General features: G+C 41.7%; 1 long non-coding RNA gene and 1 other non-coding gene across 2 annotated transcripts in view; one reads left to right on the top strand and one right to left on the bottom strand.

Moving 5' to 3' along the window:
• Window positions 1-23334, bottom strand: part of LOC119472676 — a 516691-nt gene that overhangs the window by 483762 nt on the left and 9595 nt on the right. The window lies entirely within an intron of this gene.
• On the top strand, window positions 14350-14424 carry LOC119472827. Its single transcript, XR_005202005.1, has one exon. It is a non-coding gene; the product is annotated as a small nucleolar RNA SNORD28 (small nucleolar RNA).

Genomic DNA, 23334 nt, shown 5'->3' with positions numbered 1-23334 from the left:
GCAGGGAAGAAAGGCAGGGGCGGGACCACAGAACCGGAGACACTGAAAGTCTAGAGCCACCTATTAGGGAAGATCCCTTCACTTCGGGGATGAGCCAGAGAGTCGTTTCAGAAGGACAGGTCCCCAAATGTCCTTCGCAAACCCAGCGCTCCCTGCTTCTGCTTATAATTCTCATCTGTGGGATGTGCCCGGAATACAGCCTTTTGAGATAAGAAGGACAAGTCTAGAACAGCCCGGGCTCTGTTCCCACTCCTCTTATAACAGTGATACAGGAGTTAAGAAGAAATTACTTAGGCAGATAGTGAGGATATGGGAGTCCTTGGTAAGGTTTTCCTTTTTAATGAAAAGCAGCCCCAAAATCATTGTGTCACAATGAGCAGCCTGTAAAATTCAGCCGCAGACATGGACAAGCAAGCTGGAAGTTTGCACAGGTAAATGCCAGCAGGAAAAAAGCTACCTGGGACTAGACATGTTCAAAATGGCAGCTCCATCTTTCCTTCTCTTTGCCAGCCAAGTGTGCAGTAAGGAACACACAAGATTGCGGCCAGTCAGGTGGAAAGCCAATTTGCATAATAATATTGGGGCGGGGTCACCAGCCACCCCTGTGTGCTATGTAAACATCACACCTGATCCAACCAATCTCTGGCCCTACCTAAATCAGACACTGCCTCCTCCAGCCTGCCTGTAAAATCCAGTGATGTCCACCACCGACCGGTCTTTCCTTTTGGAAGCCCCTCTCTCTGTCACTAGAGAGAGAGCTGTTTTCCTTTCTGTTTCTTTTGCCTGTTAAACCTCTGCTCCTTTACTCCTCATGTGTGCCCATGTCCTAAATTTTCCTAGTGCGAGATGATGAACCCCGGGTATTTACCCCAGACAACGACACCTCTTCAACAGAATGTCCTGCAATGATTTAGCCCAGCAACCCCAGTCTCGCCCAGGATATAGAAACCCAAAGCAGAGTGCTTTGGGGATTCCCTGGCAGTGCTACAAAGTGGGGCACGCGCAGACAAGACTCCATCCGTCACACGCAGCTTCCTTGATCCTTGGGAGATGAGCTTGCCAGGAATCCTAGGTTCTTTTGTCCCTTGTCTGTCTGTATTAAAGTTGCTTCACTTGATTTGTTGCGCATGTGTTGTCTTACCAGACTGGTGCAAGTGTTGGAAACTTCAGATTGGTAACCAGTGCACACCAAGCCTGTTTCACGGTAGTGAATGCCAAGGAGCTGCTAGGCCTGTCCTGTTTCATCCAAGAGGAAAACCCCACTAATCCTTTTCCTGTTTCTAACTTTTCTCTTGCTTCAGTCCAGAGACCAAAATTAAAATGTAAAGGGCAGGAGTGTACAACATAAATGCTGGTTTTTATTTGTTTCTTTGTTATCATTTTTATTGTTGTCACTATTGTTGTCCTTTAACTCGTCATTTTAAAGACAACCTTTGGAGAGGCGGGGGGTGGAAAAAACACATGGGCTCAGATCCCATCTCCAACTGGAACCACGCTTTTTGATTCTCCGTGTAGAGCTCATTAGTGCTGCCTGGGTTACCTCTATCAACAAAAACAACTCTGGTCTAGGACATCCTAAAATAACAGAGGCCAGAAACTCTTTTCCCGAGCTTGCCAAACTTGTGTGTTTCCATGACTTTGAAAATACCTGTGCTATAGCCCGGAACACTCCTCCTACGCTTGTCTACTTAGAATATTGTAACTTATCCTTCAAGTCTCAGTTGAAGAAGTACTTGCTCTATGCAGCTCCCTCAGATTCACTCAGAGAGCAAGTACCACAGAGACAGTATTTTTAAAATAACGCCTGAGAGTTCTTTAATTTGGTAGGTCATGTTCGTTCCCTGCACACCAGCTACTGCCAAAGCCAAGCCAAGAAAGCTTAGCTCTCCATCTGAGTCCATTTTGCTTTTGGTATTTTGCTATAACAGCATATCACAGACCAGGTATTCTGTGTAAATACAAATGCTGGCAATTGTAGCAAAATAAAAATGCTTAGTCCATTTGTATTTTGCTATAATAGAATACCACAGACTGAATCATTTATAAACCAAAGAAGTTCATTTGGCTCACAGTTCTGGAAGCTAGGAAGTTTAAGATTGAGGGGTCATAGCTGGTGAGGGTGTTCTTCCTGTACCATAACATGGCAGAAGGCATCACACGGCAAGAGCACAGGAGAGAGAGGGGACAGAAGGGGGTCAAATTCATCCTTTTATTAGGAACCCATTCCCACAATAACAGCCTTCATCCATTTATTAGGGCAGATCCCTCATGACTTATCACCCCTGAAAGCTCCCACCTCTCAACACGGTTGCATTGGGGATTAAGTTTCCAACACGCAAACTTTGGGGATACATTCAAACCACAGCATTCCTCTAGCAAGAAAGAGCAAGTGACAAAGAAAATGGAAATCTGGGCCTTTCCACCCCCAAATAGGGTAGAAAGACAAAGAGCAGCCGAAGGCAGGCAGGCAACAGTCGCTTTGTAACACTGATGCGTCATGGCTTCCCACTTAGGAGGAAGGTTGGAGGATTAGGTTGAAAAGAAATCAAAGGACATGGGTTTTGTGTGTGCCCCGGTTTCTATTTGGCATTCAGATGAGATTGCTGTGCTTGGTGGCCCATTAGCAATGTGGTGTGCGGCACTGAGTAAAAACGGTAGCATGTCATAGTGGGGAAGAGCTTTCATTGTCACTCTCAGGCATCCCTCGACTTCTGTGGCAGAAGCAGCCCCACCAGCCCTGTGGAGAAAGGGAAGGTAGCTGGTGGTGCTTGCCAGGGACTGAATAGAGAGGGGAATGGTCATGTGGAAAGGGATGGGAAAGCCACCCTATAGCCAAGGGCCTCTGGGCAGCCTTGGCCTCCAAGCCCCACAGGGTTTCTGCAGTGCCAGGGAGCACTGAGGAGGAGCACAGTCAGTAGAGAAAGAGCCTGAGGCCAAGATAACATGAGGCACATGTCCATCTGTCCATCACCATCCTTAGTGAGTAGGCAGATAGAAGTCACTGCATGCAAAGCCTGGGGAACATAAAATACAACAACTGTGCGTACAAGACATTTTTCTTCCCCACCTCCACAAGACCACGAGTGAGTCAACCCCCACCCCCAGACACTCCTGCCTTTTGGAATAGGTCACAATGAAAGGGAAGAAAACTAAAACGCTAAACACATGTTGGAAAGAAATCAAATTACTTGTAAGAATTGATTTATGCCAGAAAAGATGGAGCTAAATTAACGAGCCTTAACTGACTACTTAGTAACTAACTTCACTAACTGGGTTGAGATAACTAACTAGTTAAAGCCAACACACACATAGATGCAGATACATGACACAGATCAAGTTGGACGGGACGTGCCGAAAAGACCATTATAGAACACAGAAAGGCAAAATTTTCCCTTTAAATATTTGTAAGTTTATGATCCTGTTATGCAAAGCCCATACTACATTGTAATTGTTTACTGACACATATATTTCTCACATTAAACAGGTTTTGAGAGTCAAGACCCTATATGTTCAACTTCTAATTCTACAATAATTCCCAGCATGCAAGAAGCCCCTAAAAATATTTGCGGAATAAAGGAAGAGAAGAATTAAAGTTGGCAAGGTAGTGTAAGAATAACCACTGGGCAATCTTAATTGACATTCAAAACAGCAAAATAGCCTCAAGAATGCAAGCAAGACAATCTACCTCTATCTTAGCTTTCGATGAGCTTTAGTTCTGAGTTTTCTTAGTGTCTGTTCTCCTTTATTTATTTTTTCCTTTCTTGCTCCACTGAAGCATTAAGAAGAAAGGAAAACAGAAGACTTAACCTAATGAGCTCTTCCAAATGTTTCTGAGCATCCTCTCCCCACCTCTGCATGTATTTGGATGCTGCTGTAAAGGTGCAAGAATGATGAAGGAAGCAGGCAAGCAACATGGAATGTGAGAAACCAGGAAGTCGAAGCACACATACCCGCACACACACACAGTTTTCCAACAAGTTACCCAGTCATAACCATGTTTTAATAACTATATAGAGGTAAATGCACATACATATGTGTGTGTATATATATATATGCTGAAAAAATATATAAGCCTAGTACAGGCCAGTCTACCTGAAACTCTAGACATTATTTCACCCTAAGTTCTATCTAGTCTTGCTCCATGATAGAAAACAATACGAAACACTGTTAAGTAGCCTTTAAAATTATTCTTTGTGTTTTAGTCTGTTTTCACATTGCTATAAAGATACTGCCCAAGACTGGGTAATTTATAAACAAAGGAGGTTTAATTGACTCAGCTCAGCATGGATGGCGAAGCCTCAGGAAACTTACAATTGTGGCAGAAGGGGAAGCAGGCACCTTTTTCGCAAATCAGGAGAGAGAAGAGTGAGCAAAGTGGGAAGAGCCCCTTATAAAACCATCAGCTCTCAGAGAACTCATTCACTATCACGTGAACATGGGGGAAACCACAACATAACCAAATTGCCTCCCACTAGGTCCCTCCCTTGACAGGTGGGGATTATGAGATTTGGGTGGGGACACAGAGTTAAACCATATCACTTTGCAATTGCTTATAGGAGTGCCATGATTACTTTGACCCAATTCTACTAAAGGAATCTTGTAAAATAGGACCAGGGTCTCTGCAGGAATTAGAATTGGGATGAAGGGAGAAAGGGAAGACCTAGCTAAGTCACAGTGTTTTGACTCCTGAGCACTAATTTCTCCTCCTATCATTCACATGCTATGCTGCAGAGCAGGACATCTAAAATGTGTATTTTTCAGGATCCTGGTCAGATTCTACTCTGAGGGAACACTCACATGTGGTTTGGAAGGCAGAAGAGAAGAGAAGAGAAGCAGTCATCACAGTGGTACTCCTCTGGCACATGAAGGCTTTGGCAGATGTGGGATTTTGGGGTGAGCCCCAAGAGTTCTGGAGGCAACTGCATCTGCTGGAGACCGTACAACCTGCTGCCTCTCTCAAAGCTAAGTCATCTCCTGTATTAAATTCCTTCTTCCTTGAAACACCTGCAGTTGTTTCCATTTCTTTGAACATCCCTATGCTATGGAACTTAACAGTTTATCTTATTCTATGGTGGAACAGAGACTACATTTTTAGGAAATGCTAGCAAAAGATCAGCTTTCACAAATCCCTCCCCTCCCTAAACCCCCAGCAAATCCTTTTGCCTTACAAGTCAACTTGCATAGCTACCTCCTAATCCTATGATGATCACTCCAGAGCAAACACCCTTAGGTCTCATCCAGTCCCCTTCATCTAACACAAGATGTAGACAGTTTCAGCACTACTGCTATTTCAGTGTCACCTGCATTGCCCTCATGGTCAAAGGTCTTCCGTAGCTATATCCTCCCACCTCAGAGCTGAAACGCTCTTACCATCCAGTCCCTCCAGAGCCTGGCTGTCCGCAGCCACCTTTCCGGCACTTCCCCAGCCCACCACGTCTCTAGCCAGACTGCTCTCCCTCCTGTCACCACCACACCACATGCATCATGCCTTGCTTCATTTGTTCAGGCTTTCCCTCCCTGAGAACGCCCTCGCTTATCTGTCTGGACCCACCACATGTTCAGAGACAGTGCCAAGTATTAGATCCTCCATGAAGACTTCTCTACCCACACAAAATTCCATCAATACCCTGCCCCTCAGAACTGAAATAGTTAAGCATAGCAGACCACCTGCCAGGTCCAGCTCAAATCATTGACTGAGAGACTTGGGAGTTCAATGCATGGCTATTGCTCTAAACTACTATCAGCCCTCTGTATCCGTAGGTTCCACACCTGTGGATTCAACCAAGAGCAGATAGTAAATATTCTTTAATAAAACATTCATCAGTGGCTCATACCTGTAATCTCAGCACTTTGGGTGACGCAGGTGGATTACCTGAGGTCAGGAGTTAGAGACCAGCCTGGCCAAACTAGTGAAACCCCATCTCTACTAAAAATACAAAAATTAGCTGGGCATAGTGGTGCGCACTTGTAGTCCCAGCTACTTGGGAGGCTGAGGAAGGAGAATCACTTGAACCCAGGAGGCGGAGGTTGCAGTGAACTAAGATCACGCCACTGCTCTCCAGCGTGACAACAAGAGTGAGACTCCATCTCAAAAAAAAATTCATCAGTACTGAACATGTGAACATGTACACTTTTTTCTTTGCCATTATTCCCTAAATAATACAGTATAATAACTTATTTATATAACATTTGCATTGTATTAGGTACACTATAGAGATGATTTAAAGTATATGGGGGGATGTGTGTAGGTGATATGCAAATGCTCCATTTTGTAGCAGGCAGTTGAGTCATCTGTGGATTTCTGGCATCCAAGGAAGAGGGTCCTGATAACCACAGATATCAAGGGAGGACTGCACTGCATTTTGGGATGGTTTCTCGGCAGACACTGATGGCTAAAGGCTGCTCCAGCTCCTACGGTCTTTTCCACATGGTGACCAGCAATCTTTTTACACTGGGTATCAAAGCACACCCCTTCCCTGCCTGGCTTCTCCTATCCCATGGTTCCCAACATGAGCAGCCAGTCACTTCATTTTCATCACACTGGTCTTTTGCTCTTCCCTGAAGAAGCCATCCTGTTCCCACCTCAAACATTGGCATGCACTGTTCCAACCATCTGGAAAGCTCTTTTCTTAGAACCTCACACAACTCCTTCCCATTCACTGCATCTCACTTCTCTACTCAAATGTCAGCACCTCGGAGAAGCCTTCTCAGATATCTCATTCTACCATGCCTTCTCTCCTCTTACTCTCTCTGTATTCATGCAATACTTCTATGACATACGTATTTGTTCACTGGTTTAATTTCCATCACTCTAAAAATGAAGCTTTCCGAGGATGAAAAGCCCAGTGTCTCATGAACCATTATCCCCCTAATAGTAAAAACTGTGCCAAACACATAGGAGCAGCTCAGGAAAGATTTGCAGATTGGAAACATGAATGATTCTATTTCAACCCGTCAGGCAATGTTTGGGACAGACTGAGTCTTATGTTCAAGAACTCAAGTTGGACCACATGACTAGAAATCTTTCTGTATCTAAAAGTCTGTTTCCAATAATGAATGGATGAAATCAAATTTAACAGTTGTTTTTCTTTTTGTATGGCGTTATAGTCATTTTGATGTGACACTGACATTGTTCTTTTTGTTTCCTTTTTATAACACAATTTGAATAATTTAAGGACAACTCTGCAAGATTTGCAATGATTGAAGGCAAAGCCAGAAAACGTTATTTCAAGACTCATGATTTGCAGTCCTAACCAGCTCTGTGTGTTGTGTCTTGTGGTAAAGGCATGAGGTGGAACATGTAGTCCACCCTAGGAAGAAGAATAGGAGCAAACATTTAAACATGCAGATACACTAACATTGAACCGGCTATTTCTTTTAAATCAACAAGCTTTGGTTGCCCCAACATTTAGCCATACTCAGGATAGTCACAGAATTAAAGGTAGCCCAGACTTTTCTAGCTATATTCTACTTCAACTGGTCACCTAAATATCTAAAATCCTTCTATTGCAGTTTTTCTTAGAACCAAAATACATAAATTTTCATCTTTCTGAAGCTAAGTGTGCCATATAAAATAAGGTTGAAATGCATTTAGCTCAAATAAAATAACCAAATATAATCTCAAATAACAAACAAATGACAACAAGAGTCGGTTTGGGGGAACAAAGCTGCTTAGAAATTTGTATCCACTTCCTCTAACTGTGGATCAGGCCCGGTCGTAACAGCATGTTCTGCAGACAAATAATGTCATTATGACCTTTTCAACATTCTAGGAATAAAAAGAGGCTTAGAAAATTTTTTATAAAATAAAAAAGTATATAGCCAACAATAGTCAAATGCCACCTAGTTAGGACTAGAACTCACTTATGTTATAATAAAATATCAATAATTTATTTGAACATTAATAAAACATAGGAGTTTATAGAATTAAGAAGACATTGTTTAATTGTTCTATGACTGCAATAGTCACTCATGCTATAAATAAATAACCAATTCCTCCATTCACACCAAGATGTTCAGCACGTACAGGAAAGATACTACTGCCACAGATTCACTCAAATGGGCTGAGCCTGCAGGGACGTGAAGGCCTCAGAGTACTTCTCCCTATGCAATAGCACCATTAATTTATCTGTGAGTCAACAGCATATTAAAATAACATTCATTTTATCATTGGATACTAAAATGGCTTGAATATAATAAAAACAATTAGTTGGATGCCACAAAGAGCAGCCAGATCTTAAGATAAAGAAGTCAAGAGGCATCGAAGGATCTAGCCTTAGTGCACTGGAAGACGATATAATCTTAGGGCCCCCCTTGAAGAAAAAGAGTACAAAATTATAAATATAGAATTGTTCTGGAAGTATATTTTACACATAACTGAGAAAAGAAATCTCAACAAATTACATAGACAATTTAAGCTGACAAATTCAACACAGATCATAAAAACCCAACAGAAGCATAATATTTTTATTAACTAAATAACCAGCATACTTCTGTAATACTTTTCTTCATAACTTTGCTGAATGTCCTTCGATCCCCTTTTCATAAGACAAGAATGGTTTAATATATTCCATACAGAGAACAGAAAGATGGCTGAGTCTTTCCTCTAGCATGGTTGATAGAAAGATGCATTAACAAATACATTCTTGGCAAGAAAGAACCTCCATTTTGACTGAGTGTTGGTAAGAGACGAATCTTCTCTTACCAATGTAACACATTTGGTGAAATTTTCACAAACTGACCCCGCCTCTTTACTAACCTTGTTTCTCACCCCATCACCAACACACACTTCCAGCTGGGGAGAGAGAGAGTGCTGGATTCAAGATGGCGTCCCCCAGATGCTCCTCAAGTTGGCATTCCCAGAAGTTGTTTCTCCACTTGCACAGGCAGCTATACTCCATCATACGTGGAAGCGACTGCAAATCACAGACGTGTATTCCACTCAACTAGCAGCAAACATATGCCCATCTCATCTTCCCCTTGGGTCATTTCAAAATTGTCCACGGCAGCTCCAGTATGGCCCAAGAGGAGGAGAAGTATGGGAAGAGAAGTGGAAGTGCAAAGACGTCGTGGTCTTAACTGACTGAAGTTTAAAATGTCTTCTTTGTGCAAGTTTTATGAATCGAATATCCACGTGTGAATACATGTCTAGGGACTCTCTCAGAGCCTTGGGAAGGGTCCCTTACACAGGACAGGCCTGACGATTACACTTGGGCAGTGTCACAGTAAATCTACATCACTCAGAAGATGAAGATTACGGATGGAATCCCAGAGTTGAAATAGAAGATTGGTCAGAACTGGAGAGGCAGAGTGAGTCAGCACAGCCTCCTCCTGCCTGCACCACAACCTGTCTCACATGGGCTGCCCAGAAAATGTCAAGTTGTGTCAGGGACAGTGAGCACCCAGACAGAGATTGTTGAAAAAAAGGCAAAAGAAAAAACATGTTAATTCATGTTATATTACCATTTTGTAGGTTAAACGGTCAGATATCTGCAATTTTATATGGTTTGGCCTAATACTTATCCATATTTAATTAATGCACCATGTGCCATGTTTGTGGCACTCCTAGGCATTGTCATGGGTTGAATTATATCCCCACAGAAAAGATGCAATGGACTCCAAACCCCAAATATCTCAGAATGCGACCTTATTTGGAGATGGAGTCTACAAACGTAATCCAGTTGAGATGAGGCCATTAGTGTAGACTCTAATTCAATATGACTGGTGTCCTTTTAAAATGGGGGGGTTGGACACAGAGGCAGACATGCATAGAGGGAAGAGGATGTGAAGAGACAGAGAGAATGCCATCTGCAATCCAAGGCTACCAGAAGCTCGGAAAGAGGAATGGAACACATCCTTCCCTCACAACCAACCCTCAGAAGAAGCCAACTCTGCCAATACCTTGACCTCAGACTTCTAGCCTCTAGAACTGGGAGTGAACACACTTCTGTTGTTTATGCCACACTGTTTATAGCACTTTGTCATGACAACCCTGGGAAACTAACCCAGACATTGACTCCTTAAAGTTTCACTATGCTTCTGTAAAGTGAATGCTGTTACTATTACATACATTTCAGAAAGCTGCAGCTCAGAGAAGCTAAGAACAGTGTCCAAGGTCACAGACAGCAGGGGAGAAACTGAGCTTTGAACCCCGGAAGCCTGGCTCCAGGCTCACGCTTATAATCTCCAGGCAGCACTAGCTCAGTGGACTTATGTTTGCATTCAATAATTATTATTATTATTATTAATATTTTGAGACACAGTCTTGCTCTGTTGCCCAGGCTGAAGCACAGTGGTGTGATCTCAGCTCACTGCAACCTCCGCCTCTCAGGTTCAAGCAGTTCTCGTCTCAGCCTCTCCAGTACCTGGGATTACAGGTACGTGCCACCACACCCAGCTAATTTTTGTATTTTTAGTAGATACAGGGCTTTGTCATGTTGGCCAGGCTGGTCTCAAACTCCTAACCTCAGGCAATCTGTTGGCCTCAGCCTCCCAAAGTGCTGGAATTACAGCGTGAGCCACTGCACCTGGCCCAGTAATTATTTTTAATTAGCAACATCCATGGGTAATATGAAGAACATTTTTAAGGTCCTGAAAACCACTTATCCTCTGAAATACTATTTTTAAAATAGCCACTAAAATCCTGTCTGCAAGACAAGAAGTTTGCCTCAACTGAGGATAATTGGCAACAAAATGGGAGTGGCGCCAATTCACTTAGAGTGAATACGGAGAGAGACCAAAACTAGTGATAAATAATGACGGGGAGCCGGGAGCGGTGGCTCATTCCTGTAATCCCAGCACTTTGGGAGGCTGAGGTGGGTGATCACGAGGTCAAGAGATCAAGACCATCCTAGTCAACATGGAGAAACCCTGTCTCTACTAAAAATACAAAAAATTAGCTGGGCATGGTGGCGCGGGCCTGTAATCCCAGCTACTCAGGAAGCTGAGGCAGGAGAATTGCCTGAACCCAGGAGACAGAGATTGCAGTGAGCTGAGATCATGCCGTTGCACTCCAGCCTGGGCAACAAGAGCGAAACTCTGTCTCAAAAAATAAAAAAATAATGATGGGGAGAGATAGCTTCTAAGACTTCATTTTGGGTGAAAACTAAAAATTAATGCATTAATTCTCAGGATGAACAGAAACAAACACTTGAGAAGCAGGTAAGTTGTGCTAAATTTCTAATAAAGTTATCTAATGGCCTTTATTTCATGTTTTATTTTCATGCTTGATTATAAAGTAGGTTATAAAAAAAGAGTCATTAATTTTTCCAGCAGCATCTCTTATTTTTTGAAGATTCAGTTTTCATTTTGGAGAATCCATCTAGTCTTCATCCTTATTGAGTTTTTCTTCTTTAGCTCTCAAGTGGGTTAACTCTCCCAGAATTTCTTTTGGAAATGACTTTGGGTAGTAATGCTTTGAGCTGTTCTCTAACCTCACTTCTGTGGACTCCATGAAATCCCATCTCTTGCACAAGAACTGCAGTATCCCTTTGGAGTTGAAACACATTGCACTGTCAGGAGTTTACAACCTGGTGAATTCAGAGGGACTACGGACCAGAAAGACACCGAGCTGGCAAAGGACACAGATGAGATGTTGTAAATAGGTGTTACATGATGCGTACCAGACGCTGAAATGGGTACTGACATTATGTATTATGGCAAAATATGACTTCCTGGGGAACTTCAAATGTCAGGGACTCTGACAATCAAAACAAAAAAAAATGAGAGTCCTCCCATGTCTTTGCTTAGAACATCATTTCTCAAAGTCTATTCCAGTGAACTATAATCCCCACTAATCCTGGAGATGTGATTAGTAGGGATAAATAGGAAATATGAGGAATTTATGGTTAAGTACTTCTGGGAAACACAGAGTTAAACATAGATGAATGAATCTGAATGCTTTGAGAATTCCCTGAGACTATAATGTACTAATGACGTGCATTTTGATTCTCTAAGAGCTACATACAATATGTAATGTCTCCCAAATGTGTACATGTGTTTAAAACTGTCTTCTCTACCATTGGATAGGATGGGTGTTCAGGAGAGCATACTTTATGAGATGGTGACTTAGAAAACCCCTTTCTGATGCAAGATTATACTTCAGTAAACTTAAGGTGAATGATCGTGGACTCACTCTAGGATGTCCAAATTAGTATGACATCCTTATTTTAAACAATAATGCCCAGAGTTCAGCTCCAAATCATCTTAAGATTAAGACCATAGAATATCATAGGAAAAGCACCAGACTAAAAGGAGAATATACATAGTCCTCATGACTTGGGAGCCTTGGTTTTTCATTAGCCAATGGGTTAGGGTGGTGGACCCCTAAGGTTCCCTGCAGTACGCAGAACCAGAATTAACAGAAAGAGAAGACTCAGAGTGACAGAAAATGCTAAGGACAGTTAGGAAGGACCCCATCAATGCTGGTGCCTTTAAAACCAATCATTTCAGAAGTCATAGAACTGAAAGCACAGGATTTCTTCTGTTCTGTAATGCCTGGACCAGTTTGTAATAGCATAGAGGGAACCAGTAGGCTGATTTCCTTGCAAAGAAATTTCCTTTTTTTTTTTTTTTTTTTTGAGAGTTTTGCTCTTGTTGCCCAGGCTAGAGTACAATGGCACAATATTGGCTCACTGCAACCTCCGCCTCCCAGGTTCAAGTGATTCTCCGTTCTCAGCCTTCCAAGTAGCTCCAAGTAGCTGGGATTGCAAGCAGGTACCACTACACCCGGCTAATTTTATATTTTAGGTAGAAATGGGGTTTCACCACCTTGGTCAGGCTAGCCTCGAACTCCTAGCTTCAGGTGATCCACCCACCTTGGTCTCCCAAAGTGCTAGAATTACAGGTGTGAGCCACCACACCCAGCCGGAATTCACCTATTTTAAAAGATTTTTTAAAGTTGATCAAGCCTTAGGCAAGGGTAAACATAGAATCGAAGAAGGGAGTAGAGGTGTTACCAAGAAGGATGGTGGAGGATGCCAAGCCCATGACTGAGGGGTAGAGCAGCTGAGAAATAAAGTCATGCTGGTGAAACTGCTCATGTCTATGGGGCCCCCCACAAATTAAACAACACAGCAAAACAATCTAGTCGTTTCCTGGCTCATATTGCAGTGAGCAGAGGTTCCACATTAGCACCATGTTAGTAAAAAGCCATTAGCTTTAAAACTTCACATCTCTTTTTTTTTACCTGCTATTTACCATTTCTACCCTGCTCACATCCTCAAGGTGAAGTGAATTGTCTTAAATTATTAAGTCATATAGAAAAATTCAGGGTAAAAGATCAAAACCAATTAAGAGGCAGGCATCTGGGTTTAATTAGTCACTGCAGCTGAGCACGTCAGCAGGCTTACTATTAGCTAGCACTGACTTCCACTAAAAGGAAGTATCTAAGTTCATTGAAATGAGATTAATTTATTTTCCAGGTACTATATGCCAAGAAGACTATATTGCTGGTGTGTTTATGTAAAAAGTGATAGACAAGGAAAGTCTTCGCCTCTAATGTCGGTCCTACTCCGCACATTTCATTTCTCCTTCAGCCCAAACTCCGCATTAAGGCCTCTCACAAAGGTTGCTGTCCCTTGGTATCCACCTATCCCATTCTGCAGAATCTCCAGAAAAGACTTACAGGTTAAAGAAACCTCCAGCTTCTTTTGCCATTTCTCTGGAGGATGAAACTTGAGACTTAGGGTACCTTCCCCTTAGGAGGAGCAATGGATCTGTATTCTGAAACAGATCATTACCTGGGGTGGAGAGGTGAGGGGCTGAAGCTTCAAGCTGGCTCTGGTGTAGGCTCTGACATTTGAGGTTTCTGGATCACCCAGAGAGACTCAGTATGAGAGGAAAACAGTCTTGGATTTAGGCCTGATCTCTTTCTTGCATTGTATCTCTCAGAAACTGACGCTGTTAGGTTGCAGGAGGTGTACACTGCTGCTAAAGAGTCACAGAAATACTCTTCATATGAACGCTAAGTCACACCACACTGAAAAAAAATAGAAAAACCTTAAGTGATCATCATCACAACACTTCTAAGACTTTCTACAGGTGTCTTTCATTAGCTCAGCCTAACTCGGGGGCTTACTATCACATCACTCCAATTTGAAAATATTTGGAAAACTAAGCTAATAAAATGTGTATTTGTTAACTTGTATGTTTTTTCTTCTCAACATCTACTCAAGGCAGGGAAAGATTTTAGAGACATGAAAAGAATACATGGGCAAAATATTCTTTGGAATGTCCCCTTCAAATTAAAACTCTGTTGACCTTTTGGCAAATTCTTAGTTGTTTTTAGAGTTGACTACCCTGATAAGGGCCTCCGTATCAGTAAGCCACAGAGTCAATTAAAGGGGACTCTTTAGATGATTTGAATTGATAGCTGAGGCTCTGTGAGGAATGACGATTCATAGGCATGTTAAAGTTATTATGAAAAAAGAGAAGAATCTCTGAGTCTTTGATGCCGGATGCAGAACTGAAGACCTTCTGAGAAAACAAAGCAGCCTGGTTCTCACCTTGATGAAATGCCAGCCCAGAAACATACCAAGTGTGATCCCCTGATGGCCAGAAGCAGTTCTCAACTTCAACACTCTTGAAATTTGGTGCCAGATCATTCTTAGGCTGGGAGAGGGGCGCCAACTGTCTTGTGCATAATAGAATGTGGGAGGTTTGGCACCCTGGTACATGCCCACTATGTGTCAGCAGTGCTCTACCCAGTTGTGAAAAGCAAAAATGCCAATGTCCCCTGGGGGTAGAGGGAACAACAACCATAACTGAGAGTCAGTGGCCCAAAGTCAGGGCCAAAGCCTTTTATAAAACCTGGATTTACCCTCCCTGTGTCCATGTGTTCTCATTGTTCAACACCCACCTATGAGTGAGAACATGCAGTGTTTGATTTTCTGTTCTTGTGTCAGTTTGCTGAGAATGATGGTTTCCAGGTTCATCCATGTCCCTACAAAGCACACGAACTCATCATTTTTGATGGCTGAATAGTATTCCATGCTGTATATGTGCTACATTTTCCCTGTCCAGTCTATCATCGATGGGCATTTGGGTTGGTTCCAGGTCTTTGCTATTGTAAACAGTGCTGCAATGAACATTCATGTGCACGTGTCCTTATAGTAGAATGATTTATAATCCTTTGGATACATACCCAGTAATGGGATTGCTGGGTCAAATGGAATTTCTATGTCTAAGTCCTTGAGGAATTGCCACACTGTCTGTAGGGGGGAAATAGGGGAGGGACAGCGGGGGGGGGAGGAGTTGGGGATGGCATGGGGAGAAATGCCTGATGTAGGTGATGGGGAGGAAGCAGCACATCACACTGCCATGTGTGTACCTATGCAACAATCTTGCATGTTCTTCACATGTACCCCAAAACCTAAAATGCAATTTAAAAAAAACCTGGATTTAAAATCTGTTCAAGTACTCTGACAGATTTTGGATTGCAACCCCCAGATTTCTGAGCCAAAAAAGGAAAGAAAATATTTTGGTCTGAAATGGTTAGGGTTAAGGCTTACTGGCTGTGTATATCAATAATTTGAAATCCCAATATGGCCCCAGGATAATTTCAGATTGTCAATAGCTCTAAATTCCATGAGCCTACCAGGCTGTTAGCTGCCATAGGTACCCGCAAGAACCACAGAAATAGTCTCTAACATGAATAGAGCTTTACATTCTACTCAGAATTTTAACATTTGTTATCTTATTTAAGTCTGCATGAGTTGTGCATTTAGAATTTCCCAGTTAGGACAAAATCTAGCTTATCTCTGAGGAATCTTGGCCAACCACAGTAATTTTAGTTTTCATACAGTAGATACTTTCTGATGATAATCAGGAAAAAAGCCATCAGTGTTTCACGGCCACTCCAGTAGGTGATGCTAAGATTATGCCATCAACATGGAAGTGACTGTGTATCTTCCTAGTTGCTATGACAGGCAGAGAAACATTCAAATCACCTAATTGTTGCACTGTTACTTAAATACACATTTAATAGAAGAATGGCATTGTTTCACAGCACTTAGATGGGATTTTGATCTGACAAAAGACATTTCTTTCCAGCTTAGATTTTGACAACAGTATTGAGTTGGACTTTGAGAAACACTAATAGCCTGAGTTACATGATGAACTTTGAGAGACTGGCCCACCAAAAAAAAAAAAAAAAAAAAAAAAAATTCTGCCTACATATTAAAGACCAGCAAAACAAAAATAAGCATTGAAAAAAGTTCCATGTTATTCGCATCATTTTATCAGCGGCCTGAGAGTACAGCAATGATCAGTGTTAAACTAGTTTTGCATAAAATCTAAACCATTTTAGGATTAAACTCAAGGCTACAATTTACATAAATGTCCTACAGAGTTCTGACTCTGTAATTTATGTGCAGTTGAGATTCCCCATATCCAATCCTGATAGAAAAATACCTGAAGAGTTAATTTAGCAAAGATTGAGGCCCATTCCTCAGGGGAGGCTCTAAACTCTGTGGGACAGAAAGAAATAACCTCCTGGGACACTTTTAAGGTGAATGAAGGGCTTTTAACATGCAGCTGGTTTACTGCATTCCAGATAATAAGAGGCCAAAAATATGTAACGCACAACAGGACTCTTGCAGAGAAGTCCAGTATAATTAGTCATCTGATCATCAACAAAGATGTATGTTCCTGCAATTACAGAATCCATTGCTTGGGTGGCAATGTCCCCAGATCTGCATTCGGTATTGTTTCTGACAAGCAAACTCCAAGACTCCCTCCAAAATCTATTATAACCTGATTTTTGAAAAGGATAAGTTGCTTATAAGAAGATTTGAACTTAATAAATTTACATATGACTCATCTGGGTTCCATCTGCAGTATTATCTTGATAGCACGGTCAGGCTGCATGGTTTATTGGCAGGCTTCATCCAGCAAGGAGACGGCAGGTCCATTCGCTGCCCAGAAATGGAGCCTTCCAGACCAGTGGTTCTGAAGGTGGCTCTGAGCACACACTAACTGTATCAGAAACATCTGATAGAGTTGAAATCTGCTGAAAATGCAGATTCTAGGCTCCCACCCCAGACCTACTGAACTTGAATTCTGGGGAAAGAAGTCCCTGGAACATGAATTTTAACAACCATCCATAATTCTTGAGACCACTAGAGTCTAACTCTCCAAAGAGTGACATGAAATTGGAAGAAAAGAGGTCCCATCTTAATGTCCTTGTGTCCACAGCATCAGCTCTTTGGTTGCATGTTTAGTCAATCGTGATGACTTCATGACAGATTTGGTTTAAGAGCCAAGTGCTTAATTTAAAACCCAGATGTCTACAGCCCCTTCCTGGTTCCCACACTCTACCACAACCATCCTTATTGGAGCCACTCTTTACATCAAATCCATGCATACATCCACATACAGACACTTATAAAAGGTAATACAAATGCACACCTGGCACTCTTCCATGACGGACCTGTGCTGTGACTCCTCTAGAGATGTTGGTCTGACCCTCTGAATACATGCTGTGTTTGCTAGAGAAAAACTGGCTCCTTGCCTCCTCTTCTCCCCACTTTCCAGTTGCAATAATTATTTCATTGTTGAAAGAGGCTCTCCATTCCCCCATGAAAGGCTTACAGAAAATACTCACCGTAGGTATTTGAATTAGCACTGCCTCAATTCATGAGCGTACACATTCTGATAAATAAGTAGCAGCTTCTCTTTTCTCTTATTGACCATCCTACAATCTACAGTTACTGTCATCAACTAGCAGGAACTATAACAGAAAAAGACGACGTGCACAGGGAATGAAACGTGCTTAACACCTGCTTACTACTAAACCTTTACATCATATCAACATAACATAATGTCCTTTGATTAAAGGACAACACATTTTTTCTAGGAAAAGAATAATTCTTTAGAAATGGCTACTTACAGCAGTGATTTTAAATGAGACTTTTTTGAGAAAGAAATGCAGTGTATCAAAATCTCACTAATTTCAGCCAGTTGGCAAACTATTAAGTGTCCACTTTCTATCCTACAAATTAAACACTATCTCTGACTTCCAGGGGACTCCCAAACTAAGACTGTATTGTTGTAGAATATCAGAGCCTTCCGTTGAGCTTTACAAGGTTAAAAATTAGAACCCCATCATATTCCACAGCTGGTTAACAGATGAACATCACTATGAGATGGAGCAGGGCGGAGCTCCCCATAGATCTATGAATGTGTGCAAGGGCAGAGCCCACAGTGCAAGGCAGTCTGTCCTTGGGAGGCCTCTGCCACACCAAGCACAACTGACAACAGCCAAGGAATGATACAAGACCCTCATCTTACAAAATTCTATTTGTAAAAGGAGGATTGTCAAATTCATTTGGAAACATAATCACCTACAGATTCATGAAGACTTTGCTCTATCCAGACTCTGAAAATTCATACAGGAAAGACAATGCTAACCGTGTTTGAGGTGGCATTCCTCCAACTTATTTGATCCTGGAACTCTTTTCTAATCACACCAATTCCCATCCCACGGACCCACAGTTCTGCAGGGCACACTTTTAGGCAATTCCATCAGTCCTAGAAGCATCTGAGGTCCGTGGCAGCTACACAGAATGTAATCGCCCCTGCATGCTGCCAGGGAGTCTGGCCTCCCTCAGCCAACAAGAGCTGTGATTGAGTCTCCAGACCATGGGGAGCTTTCCTGGGTGGTGAAGGAATACTTGGCAAAGTATCAGGTTGGCTTCCAAGGTGATCCAATTGGGATGTGTGTCCCCGCTCCAGCAGGGCAGAAAAAGCGGCAGCATGAGTACTTTCAGCGGCTGGCCATCAGTCCAATCCCAGCAAAGGTAGAAGAAACAGGTGAGAAAGCCCAGGACCTTGGATGTGTCATGGGAGCCCCTGGCCAACCATATCTGAAGCTGTTTACTCTGGGTATTTCAGCTAATTAATTCCTTTATCATTTTAAGCAGTTTAATCTGTGGTTTTTTATGATTGCAAACACATGCATAGATCTCAATCGACAGAATATTCAAAAGTTATACACTGATAGGCTGGCCTGAGAATGTAAGTTTGGGAAATCAGCTCAGAAAGGTTACAGATGAAGCCACAGAAGCAAAGTCCAGAGAGAAAGGACAAAGTGAAAAGGAGGCAAACCAAGGATGGGATCATAGGAATCGTCACGGGTGAGCAAAACTAGAGGAGTAGGTGAGCCAAAAAGGAAGCGGCCAGGCAGGTAACATGCTTTGGATGTTTGTCCCTCCAAATCTCATACTGAAATATGATTCCTAATGGTGAAGGTGAGGCCTGATGGGAGGTGAATGCATTATGAGGGGGATTCCTCAAGAATGGTTTAGCACCCTCCCCTTGATAATTAGTGAGTTCACACTCAGTTCACAGGAGATCTGGAGTTTGAGACCTCCCCCTTCTCTCTCTCTTGCTCCAGCTCTCACCATGTGACACTCTGGCCCCCCCCTCTCTTTCCGCCATGACTGTAAGCTTTCTGCAGCCTCACCAGATGCAGATCCCAGCAGCATGCTTTCTGTACAGCCTGCAGAACCATGAGCCAATTAAACCTCTTTTCTTTATAAATTACCCAATCTTAGGTATTCCTTTATAGCAGTGCAAAATGTACTAACACAGCAAATAAGAAGCCCAGAAAGTAAAGTATCAAAATCCCCAGGGCTAGGTAAAGAGAAGAGTCAATCTTTCTAATTTGTCTCTCAAAAAAAGGTTCTTTTCTTGAGAAATAACAACTATTATCTATTGTCCACTTGCTCCATGCCAGACAGTGTTCTGGCCACCATATATTTAAAAAATCCTTCAATCCTCTCATGATCATTATGGGGTGGAAATATTATCATTATCATTGTATAGATGAGGAAGTTGAAGCACAGTAGTTAATGAACTTGCCTGTAGTCACACAGCTAGTAAATGGCAGAACTAGAATTTGACCCTGGTATTCTGCCTCTGGAGTTCACTTTCTTAACCAGTAAGCTCTACACTTCTCAACCCTCAGCATCTTTCTGGAACTGCTGGTAAGCATGCAGGTAAGGATTCATTTAACCAAAAATTTATCTTCCACATTCAGTCTGACTTGGATGTCTGAAATGTTTACACACATTTTATATTACAGGTATTGATAGACTTACCACCTATGCAACTTACAACCATTCGACATTACGACCACAATCACTAGCCACGACTGCTCCGCATCTAGCAGCGCAAACGTTGCCCAGCTGGGCGTACGACAGTGCGGACCAGCTTCCAGCAGCACTACCATCTCCGCGTGCACCATTTCAACTGTACATATAGCCTACTCAACTTACTACCAAATCGTGTTACGACCAGTCCGCAGTCCCGACCGTGGTCGTTAAGTCAAGCACTAGCTGTATTCCCTTTTTATGGTACTCTGTTAAAGTGAAAATGGACTAGGGGTAGATAGCTTATTTAGTCATTCACATCTTAGCATGAATTAGTTTAATTTTTTTCTTATACCAATGGAGGAACCTGGGCCCATATAGATGTGCTAAGTGTGTGAGATGCTATACATGGAATAGCTCAGAGAAGAGATTAAGAACAAACTTTTCCCCTTCACAATTCTCTTGTGAATCAGTACTTTTTTTCCCTCCTATCCAGTTTCTATTACCTGAAGCATAAGTCTGCATGCTTCACTCAGCACAGGTTAAGTCTTACTGTCCATAAGGCCAACCCCACAGGACACTTACAGAAGGACAATCTTTGGTGTTTATTTTAAATGCACATCTGTCTCACCTGGGATAAAGAGTTCTAGTAACATCAAAAATTATTATGGCTATTATGGAAAATGGCATGGAAGTTTCTTAGAAAACTAAACATGGAATTACCATGTGATCTAGCAATCCCACTTCTGGGTATATATGAAAAGGAATACATACCCTTTGGTGTGTCAAAGAGCTATCTGCACTCCTGTGTTCATTGCAACACTATTGACAATAGCCAAGTTAGGAATCAACCTAAGAGTCCATCAACAGATAAATGGATAAAGCAAACATGGTATACATACACAATGGAATACTATTCAACCTTTAAAAAGAGCCAAGTTCTATCATTAGCAGCAACGTGGATAAAGTTAGAGATCATCATGCTACGTGAAATAAGTCAGGTACAGAACGACAAATACTGTACATTCTCACTCAAATGTAGAATCTAAAACAATTGAGTTCATAGAATCAGACAACAGAATGGTGGTTACAGAGATCAGGGGCTGGGTAATGGGGAGATGAAGGTCAAAATGTACAAAGTCTCAGATATGGGGGATACGGATTTTTTCTTTTTTGAGTCTACTGCCATGCATGGTGCATGTAGTTAATCATAGAGTATTGTACATTTCAAAATTGCTAAGAGAGTACATTTCAAATGTTCTCACCACAAACACTTTCCAGTATTTGAGGTGATGGATATGTTAACTAGCTTTATTTAATTATTCCACATTGTATGAATAAATTATAATATCACATAATATCACTTTGTACCTCACAAATTTATACAATTATAAATTGTCAATTTATGATAAATAAAGGTTGTAGAATGAAGGAAAACAATTAAAAATAAAAAGTTCATGGGTTATACTTTCCAAGTAAAACACAAAACGTAGAAAATATGCAGGAAAATAAATACTAATTGATTTTACTAATTATAAAACTCTAAGATGTCAACATAGACTATGAGCTAAGTGAATTGTTTTGTTTATTTGAGATGGAGCGCTCTGCGGCCCAGGCTGGAGTGCAGTGGTGTGATCTTGGCTTACTGCAACCTCTATCTCCTGGGTTCAAGCAATTCTTCTGCCTCAGCCTCCCAAATAGCTGAGACTACAGGTGCCCACCACCATGCATGGCTAATTTTTGTATTTTTAGTAGAGATGGAGTTTCACCATATTGGCCAGGCTGGTCTTGAACTCCTCACCTCATGATCGACCACCTTGGCCTCCCAAAGTGCTGGGATTACAGACATAAGCCACTGTGCCAGGCCTACTTTAAAAAAAAAAAAAAAAAGCAAGGAACCAGTTAGGGGAAAAAAAAATTTTCAACCTACATTCCTGGAGCCCCTGTCTACCCAGTCTATCCCTGGCTAAGTCCAGTCTCTCCAACATCTTCTCCCTCATCACTGCCTTTGGGAAGCCTCCCAGGATAAGTCCAATCGTCTACATAGTCCTATAATACTCTTGATTACAGGTTTTCATCATTTATTTCATATCCATTTTCCTGTCTGAACTTTGCATCCACAAAGGCAAGGATGGAAACTGACTCATTCACCACCAGCTGTTACCCCTGGGACTTGGGTGTGAAACTGGCTCTCAGAAATTAATTAATAACTGAAAGTAAAGGATCGCTACTGTACATGTATGAACAATCTTACAAGTCAACAATATAGAGGAAAACACTCCAATAGAAAAATGGGCAAAGTGAGTGTTTATATAAAAATAAATGTAAAATAAAACCATGACACCATTTTTCAGCCATTTTCCCTCTCCTTTAAATTCAAAAACAAAACCAAAGGAAAACTAACACATGAATCCCTTAGAGGTGGGGAATGGCCACTCTCATAGGCTGCTAACCTTTCAGTTGGGCACCCTGGCTCTATGTATTGGCTTCTTTCAAATGTGCCTGCCCTTTAGCTCAGTGATTTTGCTTTTAGGAATATATCCTAATATACACAAATATTTATCTATGGAACAATCAGTGCAGCTTGTGTATAACAGCAAAGAGAAATCCAAATAAGCAATAATAGAGGATTGGTTAAATTATGCACATGAGTAAAACAGAATGATATGCAGCATTCTTAGTGAACATGTATTGATCCTTGCACGGGCCAGACACCGCACTAAGTCGGTAGCATGCGCGGTCTGACTTCATCCTCAGAACACGTTATGAAGTAGGCGTTCCTATGACAGCCATTTTCCATGGAGGGAAATTACGATTTAGAGAGATGAAGTAACTTGCTCAAGGTTACATAGCTAGGAAGTAGTTGAACCAGAGGCAGTCCCCAGGGCCAGGCCCTAGGTCACAAAGCTTTCTGCCCCCATGTTAAAGATGTCCAATGTACATTTAGTGGCATGGAAAGGTGTTCCTGTGTTCCTGATACGTTCACTTAAAAGACAGATTACAAAATCATATACAGTATACAATCACTTTTTTGTAAAATATATATGTGCTCACATGCATAGCTGTGTCTTTATCTTTGCACAAGGACTAAAAGGAAGAATTCACATGTAAAGGTTCTCTGGGAGGCAGGGTCATGAGATAATGGGGTTTTTCTTTCCTTTTTGCTTACTCCAGTGTTTCATGGTTTTCTTTTCTTTCCTTTTTTTTTTTTTTTTTTTTTTTTTTTTTTTTTTTTTTTTTTTTT

The sequence above is a fragment of the Cebus imitator genome, unplaced genomic scaffold (genome assembly GCF_001604975.1).
Source record: "Cebus imitator isolate Cc_AM_T3 unplaced genomic scaffold, Cebus_imitator-1.0 Scaffold6, whole genome shotgun sequence".
Classification (NCBI taxonomy): Eukaryota; Metazoa; Chordata; class Mammalia; order Primates; family Cebidae; genus Cebus; species Cebus imitator.
This window is presented reverse-complemented; position numbering and strand designations above follow the sequence as displayed.